Consider the following 7,789-nt stretch of genomic DNA (forward strand, 5'->3'; position numbering starts at 1 on the left):
ATCTTTAGTGATTCTATGTTCTCTTGTAATCATATCTCTTGTGTCTTAGCCTTTTGTATAGACATACTGTTTAACTGTGAGCCAACTCAGTTGCCTTGTGCTTATTGTTCACCGTGAGATTAGAAGGTTGAGGGTTTGATCCCTGGTCAAGTCACTCCAATTACTCTAAAAATGGGACTGGATGCCTCTCTGCTTGGCACTCAGTATAAAGGAGATGGATTGGGTTAAGTATCCTGTCGAGGAGGTAATCTTGTACATCAAGCTGAATTCCATTATTAAATATTGAACCTATGAGCCGTTCTGGATCAGACAAGGATTACTTAACTATTTTATTGACAGTAAAGTTTGTTGCAATTTAAAAGTATTTCACATTTTTTTTCCCCATTTGAAGTCATTTTTCTCTATTTGCAATAATGCATAATTGTATAAAAGTTCTATTTTTATTGTTTTAATAATTCTTCCTAAATGTATTATTGTTGTGGTATTTACTGTAACCCATGAAACAAACAATAAGATAGCATACCTTCTTAAACATTGTATTTAATGTACTGTTCTACAGTATTTCTTGAGTTCCAACAGCATGTGTATAGCTATAATGCACCAGCATGTACCAGTAGGACTGTGTATGATCATCAAACCACTTTATATTTAAACATTGTCTGATTCATCACATTATTTAAAATGGAGCTTTTAATAAAATTACAAAGTTGATTTACATAATTGTCATCAAAGTTCAACTCTTTGAAATGGACTAATTAAACATACTGCACATGCATTCACACTTAATTTCAGAAATGATCAAAGAAACAAGAAAGCACAAGCAGGATTGGTTAGTAACTCTGGGATTTACACCCCTTTAAACTATAGAAAATAAACTGTAATCTGTCTGTAAAAAAAGATTGCTTGTTTCTGTCAGGTTGCAACTGGTTGACCGATTGGATGCTCCCCCTGTTCTTTCATTTCTTTCTCCTGGTTCCAGTTGTCTTGGTCGTAAAGGTCACTGCAGTGTATTGTAGCCAGTCACCACTGAATCCCTGAGAGGAAACATGGAGAGAAAAACAATTCCTGAGATGAGTGAATCACTTCCACAAGGCTTTGTTACAGAATAGTAGAGTGGCAGAGCAGGCATCTCAAATTGCTGGCCTCAGTAAAAAATATAGCATTGATGTTATTCATTAAGTAAGATAGTAGTCACATACTTAAAAAAAATGTATTAACCCCATCCACCACCCCCTCGGAGGAGGACATACTTTTTGAAAGCTAGGATTTGTACCTGTTGACCCAACTGGTCAGCACTGAGAATGGCATCACAGATTTGTAGAGATGTGTCATCTGTTTCCACAGCATAAGTCATTGAAATTATGACAAAATCATTAGAAAAAACAACAGCAACAACAGTGTGATTTTTCCAGTAACAGCTGGATTAGTAAAAGTGCACATGATAGAGAAAAATACCAAGAATGGTGCCTGCATAACAGTATCCTGCCAGCATGTTGGGAGTGTGTGAGCAAGTTGACACTGTGACACAATGTCAGAGATATATAAAGATAAATAGGAAATTAGAGCACTTGACTTGTAACCAGCTCACACTCTTTGAATAGCTGCTCTGAGATTATTGTCTCTAGACTGGTTGCTGAGAACACTAATAAATCACACTAACATTGATTAGACTACAGGAAAATATTCAAACAAGTAAGTATTTTTTCCAACCAAATTGTGTACATAGGAACTACATTATAATTTTTTTTTTTTAAGTCCAACTTTGAATAGCCTCCCAACATGATGATTTGGATAAATATAATTAAATTATTTCATTTTTTAAAATTCAATGTTTCATGTAGTCAAGAAAATGGCAAATTATAGCACCAGTTATTTAATTATGACAAAAGTTATTAAATTCCAGCACCAGTTTAATACTCACCGTTTGTTTCCTTTTGACTTGAGTGGATGAAGAACAGTAACACAGCATTCAACATCAATGCTCCACACAGACTAATACCAACAGGAACCAGTGCATTACAGTCCATCCCTACTACAAATACATGGTGAACATAACAATACAATGAAAAACGCTTTTTATGATCTAAAAACAAAATAATAATAATGAACAACAGGAACATCTTTGTCCATACTTTTAAAAGACTGCATATTAAGTTCCATATATCTTAGTAGGCATTTTAATTGATTGTTGACCTCTGTTTGCTATTATGGTGCAATGTTAATCAGTTCTAAGGTTATGTGGCATCTTCCCTTCTGATCATTTACATACATAAAATTACCTTTGACATCCAGTTTTGTTCCATTGCCAAACAGGATCTCACCACATGTGGCCACAGCACAGTAGTAAGTCCTAGCATCAGAGGGGCTGAGGTTGTTTTTGGAGAGGCTGTAGACACAGCTCTGTGTAGGAGAGGGAGTCTCAGGGCTCTTCTTACACTCATCACTCTTGTTCCCAGAGGTGTAAATGACTCCTGGATGGGATTCTCCTGATCTGGCTCTGAACCAGTACACACTGCTTTCTCCTGTACAGGTCTCAGAGAGTACTGTACACTGCAGAGTCACAGAGTGTCCTGGATGGACTGGGTCAGACACTGGCCTCTGCACCACGGTATGGTAGTGTGACCTTTGGTGATTCTTACCTAAATGATATATATATGTTTTGATTCTCTAATGTATCACATGCTTCACAAAGATTCGAAGAGTTCAGTTTTGTCAGCTAATTGTATACATTAATGAGGGTTTTTCTTTTGTAATAACACATATGTGTATGATACTACTGGCATTTAAAAAAATCAACATTACAGTGGGTACGATGCGAGCTGTGTGAATAACATGTAAATGTACTAATGTTAATAGTATTTAGGCACTATGATTACCTTTTAATAGTAAAAGAGTCCCATTGATAAAGTTGACTTCATAGGCTGTTCTCACTGCACAATAGTAAACGGCGTCATCTGTTAGGTCCGTGTTTGTAATAGCAAGTCGATACATCCCATCAGCATCAGCCTTCTCCACATTGACACGTGAATGGTTAAAGTCCTTGTGCCATACAGGCATATCATATTTTGTCATTGTTACAATAGTTTGAGGCTTTTGCCCCACCATTTGTTTGTACCAGAACATATTGAAATCTTCCTTTGAAAAAACACAGTATAGTGTCACTGGGTCCCCAGGATGAAACTCCCGAACTTGAGTTTGATACTGAACATCATTGCATTTTGTCACATCTGTAAAAACACATTTTAGAACCATGCCAATTAAAATACCACTATTGCCTATGTTATAAAGTGATAATGCAATGCATTTACAAGAAGCACTCAACTTAAATGGGAAAATATGTATTTATTTTCTGTAACACCTTGAATTGTGTTTGAGGTGAAACGTTTAACAATTTATTTAACGTTCACAGTCTTTATCCATATACAACATGTATCCTTTAAGACTTCCAATTAGTATCATGAACTGCATATTAGAAATACATGATAAACGGCTGCTTTCCTAGACACAGATTAGGCCATCTCCATTAAGAATACTATTAGTCCAGAACTAGGGTCTAGGAAATAAGCCATTGATGATTCATGATTAATTATTCAAAAAATAGGTTAAGTTTGGAATTTCACGTACACATCAAACTGAGAAGTACCACAATCACTCCAATTTTGATCATCTTGGTGAGTAGCTCTTACACGTCTGGTGCAGTTGTCCTCTGCCCATGAAATGCAAAAATGGCAAGTCTATACTCACAGACCTATCTGATAGGCTGGAGAAAACTAAATCATGCTACACTTAAGGGACAGATCTTAATGTATTGGGGGGAGGGACTTGTCCAACTCAAAGTGTCATTAAAAAAAGCACCCCCTCCCCAAAGTTAAAAATATTTTCACATGACCCTCCCCTTCAACTGTAAAAAAATTCAACATGCTCCATCTTCATAAAATTAACTCAAAATAATGTTTACAACCACAAATAACACATGCAATACATTTTCCACCAAAAGGTTTCTGTGCCAATGCACCACACAACCAATAAACAAAGCATACCGACTTCAGTCACTTCTATATCATGGTTTGCAGTTTCAACACCACAATAACTAGACAAATAGAAAATACATCCCTTCCTACATTGTAGGCTTACCATACATTAAGGGAACATTTTGACATTTGCAATATGGTTAGTGAGAAAGTCCATATTGCAAATGTACGGCCCCTTACCAGACGTCCGAAAACGTTTGTAAAATTTGGGCCGGTCCTACCGGGAAGTCATCAAACGAACTCTCTCGGACATTCGGTTTCCGTTTTATAAAATAATCCAATTTTGGTCATTTTTCCGCTGTCCCGGTAAATCCCATAAGAGGGCATAAGCAATCATATTGCAAATGTACAAAACATCACGAATCACGACGTGGCCTTATTTCCTAAATGGAAAATATTTCGAAGCCGAAAATTGGTGAGCATAGGTTTGGCATAATGGGCAGTTGGCCCCGAACAAGATGGCGTCTAGGCCTCAACGGTTTTTGAGTTATGGCCATTTTTCTGGGATTAAAGGTCCAAAATGAAAATAGAGCAATAATGTTTCCCTTTCACGTCAAAGTCAAGGAGCCTCCGGTGTCAATAAAAAAAGAACCAGCCATTTATCTATCATCATTTAAGAGAAATCGTACAATGTCAAATTGGTGATGTTCAAAAATAGGTGTTTAAAAAAAACAGTTACAGATTCAGTTGCAGGGTGTTCATACAAATCTTTTTAAAGTGTGCTGCGGAGCTCTGCGAGATTTCTGTGATTTTCTGAAATAACACACATTCACTAAACCCTCCGTAAATAACTCAGTTCTTAACCTAAAGACTTAAAACTCAGGATTCTGTAAAGGCATACCCCAATCAGGATATGAGTTTATTTATAGCTTCCTGTGCCAACCGGAAGTGCCTTAAATGGTGTCATAGTGGCTGTTTTGAAGGGTTAAAATGGTCAGACCTTTTCAAAGCTTCATATGTGTGATTAGGCAACCCCCATGAACTGTAAATCAGTCATGATTCCCATAACATTTCAAAGAAAAACTAAATCACACACACACAGCTTGGCAGGAGGGACCCATTGGGGTGCGTAAAGACAGACAGTGCCTGCAATAGTTACCTTTGTTCGAGCTAAAAAAGAACCGTCAGACCTAGAGTTCTGAAACTTTAGAAAACTGTTCTAGACCTCAGGTTGATAGTGCGTGGCCTCGTACATTTGCAATGACTTCAATTCATTTTGACCATTACGAAAATGACGACATTTAGAAAAGTCTCAGAGACGCAAGACTAGGTGCATTGAAACTGGCTCGGCCCAGAGAGACGGACCCCAATGTTCCTGTCCGATAGCTCATTCAAGGACCCCGTAGCAAGGAATGGAAAAAAGTGGATTTTCAGCACCAATTAGGGCCTTGCTCGGGCACCGAATGACCTATCGAGCTGAAACTCGGGATTTGGGGTCGCCTCACATAGGCCTACACATAATGTCCGAACTGGACCCGCAGCTAGAACGTAACTATGTGTTTTATGTTTTTATTATGTTTTAAACTGAAGGCGCTGTGAATTATGGGCCTGCTTTGAAATATGTGATAGTTGGCTTCTAAATGAGTTGGAAAAAGTGGGTTTGGTGTCAATTGGTATCAGTTTGGTGTCAGAATGACATCTAATTGACTGAAGGACACTGACCTGCTAGGTGACTTTTGTACATTTGCAATATGTTTAAACGGAGAGGGACCATCACCAAAATGGCATCACTATAGTCTCCAGACTGTGCCGAGTTCAACGAGACGCCCCGCTTGACCGTAGCTCGCTCTGAGTGCATCGACCTTGAAAAAGAGAAGGCCCAAAATGAAGCCTGGCCCTAAATGTCATTTGCTTTTGGTGACAGTGAGAGAACTGTTAGGATGAGAAGCACAATTCGACCTCAGGTACGTTCCTGAGGTCCTCCCGATCCGTGCAAGCCTAACCTTGACCGTGTGGCATTAACCCTTAACAGTTAAAAGAAGGTGTTTACATCAAACAATTTGCATTGACTTCTCTCTCCATAGGAATACATTGCCTGCACCCCTAAATTCATCCTGAAGCCTATGTGGGTTATGAATGCCTTATGAACCTGTCTTCTATGACAGTCCATCAGACCACTATGAGGTCTACCTGTGTCAATTCTAAGCTTCCTGAAGCAACCGGAAGTGGTTATTAATAAGAACCGTGTATGTCAACTGAAAATATGAATACAATTGTTAAATTACTAGTCTAGTTGGTTCAGCAACAGAAAAAGACCAGAACGTCCCCCCTAGCCATGATTGGCTGAGATAATGAGTGGGCTGAACATAATGAGAGATGAGTTTGGATTGATCTGCCATGTAGCATGCTTCTGTCTATAACATTACCTGGTTAGTATGTGTGGGTAATCCTTTCTAATGGCTTTTCTGGAGAAAATTCTGGCTTTTGATTGCAAATATGCTGACGGAGTGAAAGAGAGAACAGCTGTTGTATAAAATACCTGTCTCCGGATTACATCTTCAAATTAAGCGTAACCATGGCATCCGTGATAGAGAGGGAGAAGCGTCAATCCATGTATACAGGTAAGAGAGTGTAGCTAGCTACATTTTCAGATATTACATGTTTCTAATTTAGTCAGAAAGTCGTTTTCATTTCAAGTTAAAGTATACTGTTAGCTAGCTCCGAATTTACAAATGGACAATTTGACAACGCTCTGAGTTCATGAACTCCCAGAGTGCACTCGGAGCACACTCGGTCCCACCTGGCCAACATCCAGTGAGATTGCAGAGCTCCATTTTCAAATACAGAAATACTCATTAGAAAAATTCAGAAAAGATACAACTATTTTACATAGGTTTAAAGATTCACTTCTTGTGAATTCAACCACGGTGTCAGATTTAAAAAATGCATTATGGTGAAAGCATACCTTACAATTATTTGAGAACATAGCCCAGCAGACAAATCATTACAAACAGTAACCAGCCAAGTAGAGGAGTTACACAATTCAGAAATAGAGATACAATGAATCACTTACCTTTGATGATCTTCCTATGTTTGCACTCAGAAGACATTCATTTATTCAATAAATGTTCCTTTTGTTCTTTTAAAGTCTCTCTTTATATCCGAAAATCTCCGTTTTGTTTGTGCGTTTCCTTCAGTAATCCAGCAGTCACAACAGGCAGACAAAACAAATCCAAATTGTATCTGTAAAGTTCATAGAAACATGTCAAACAATGTTTATATTCAACCATCAGGTTGTGTTTAGCCTAAATAATTGATCATATTTCAAACGGACAATAACGTTGTCAATATAAAAGGTAAACAAGAAAGGCACTCTCTCGGTCATGTACATGAAAAAGCTCTGTGACACGGCAGGGTCCACTCATTCAGACTGCTCTTACTCCCTCATTTTTCAGTGAATATTCTAAAATCTTCATAAAAACAATATGCCATGTCAGAGGTTGCTTGATAAATTGTATGGACATCCATATGCATTCAGATCCACCTAACGGTTCTGCTGTCAGAGATTTGAGTAATATATATATATATATATATATATATATATATATGAAAGGAAGAGAAGCTTTGGCCTAACCTCAGAGATATAGAGATATGCTGGTGGCATCCTACGACACAGACATGCATTTCTTTATGTCAAATGGCTACTGTATCTGCTATACAGATATAAACATACAGAGGGAGGGTCATTTGTAAATTTCCGATCAGAATATTTTGTATAAAGATAAGCATTATATTGTTAGATTATAGGAGTAATGCTG

The sequence above is a fragment of the Oncorhynchus tshawytscha genome, linkage group LG21, assembly GCF_018296145.1.
Source record: "Oncorhynchus tshawytscha isolate Ot180627B linkage group LG21, Otsh_v2.0, whole genome shotgun sequence".
Lineage (NCBI taxonomy): Eukaryota > Metazoa > Chordata > Actinopteri > Salmoniformes > Salmonidae > Oncorhynchus > Oncorhynchus tshawytscha.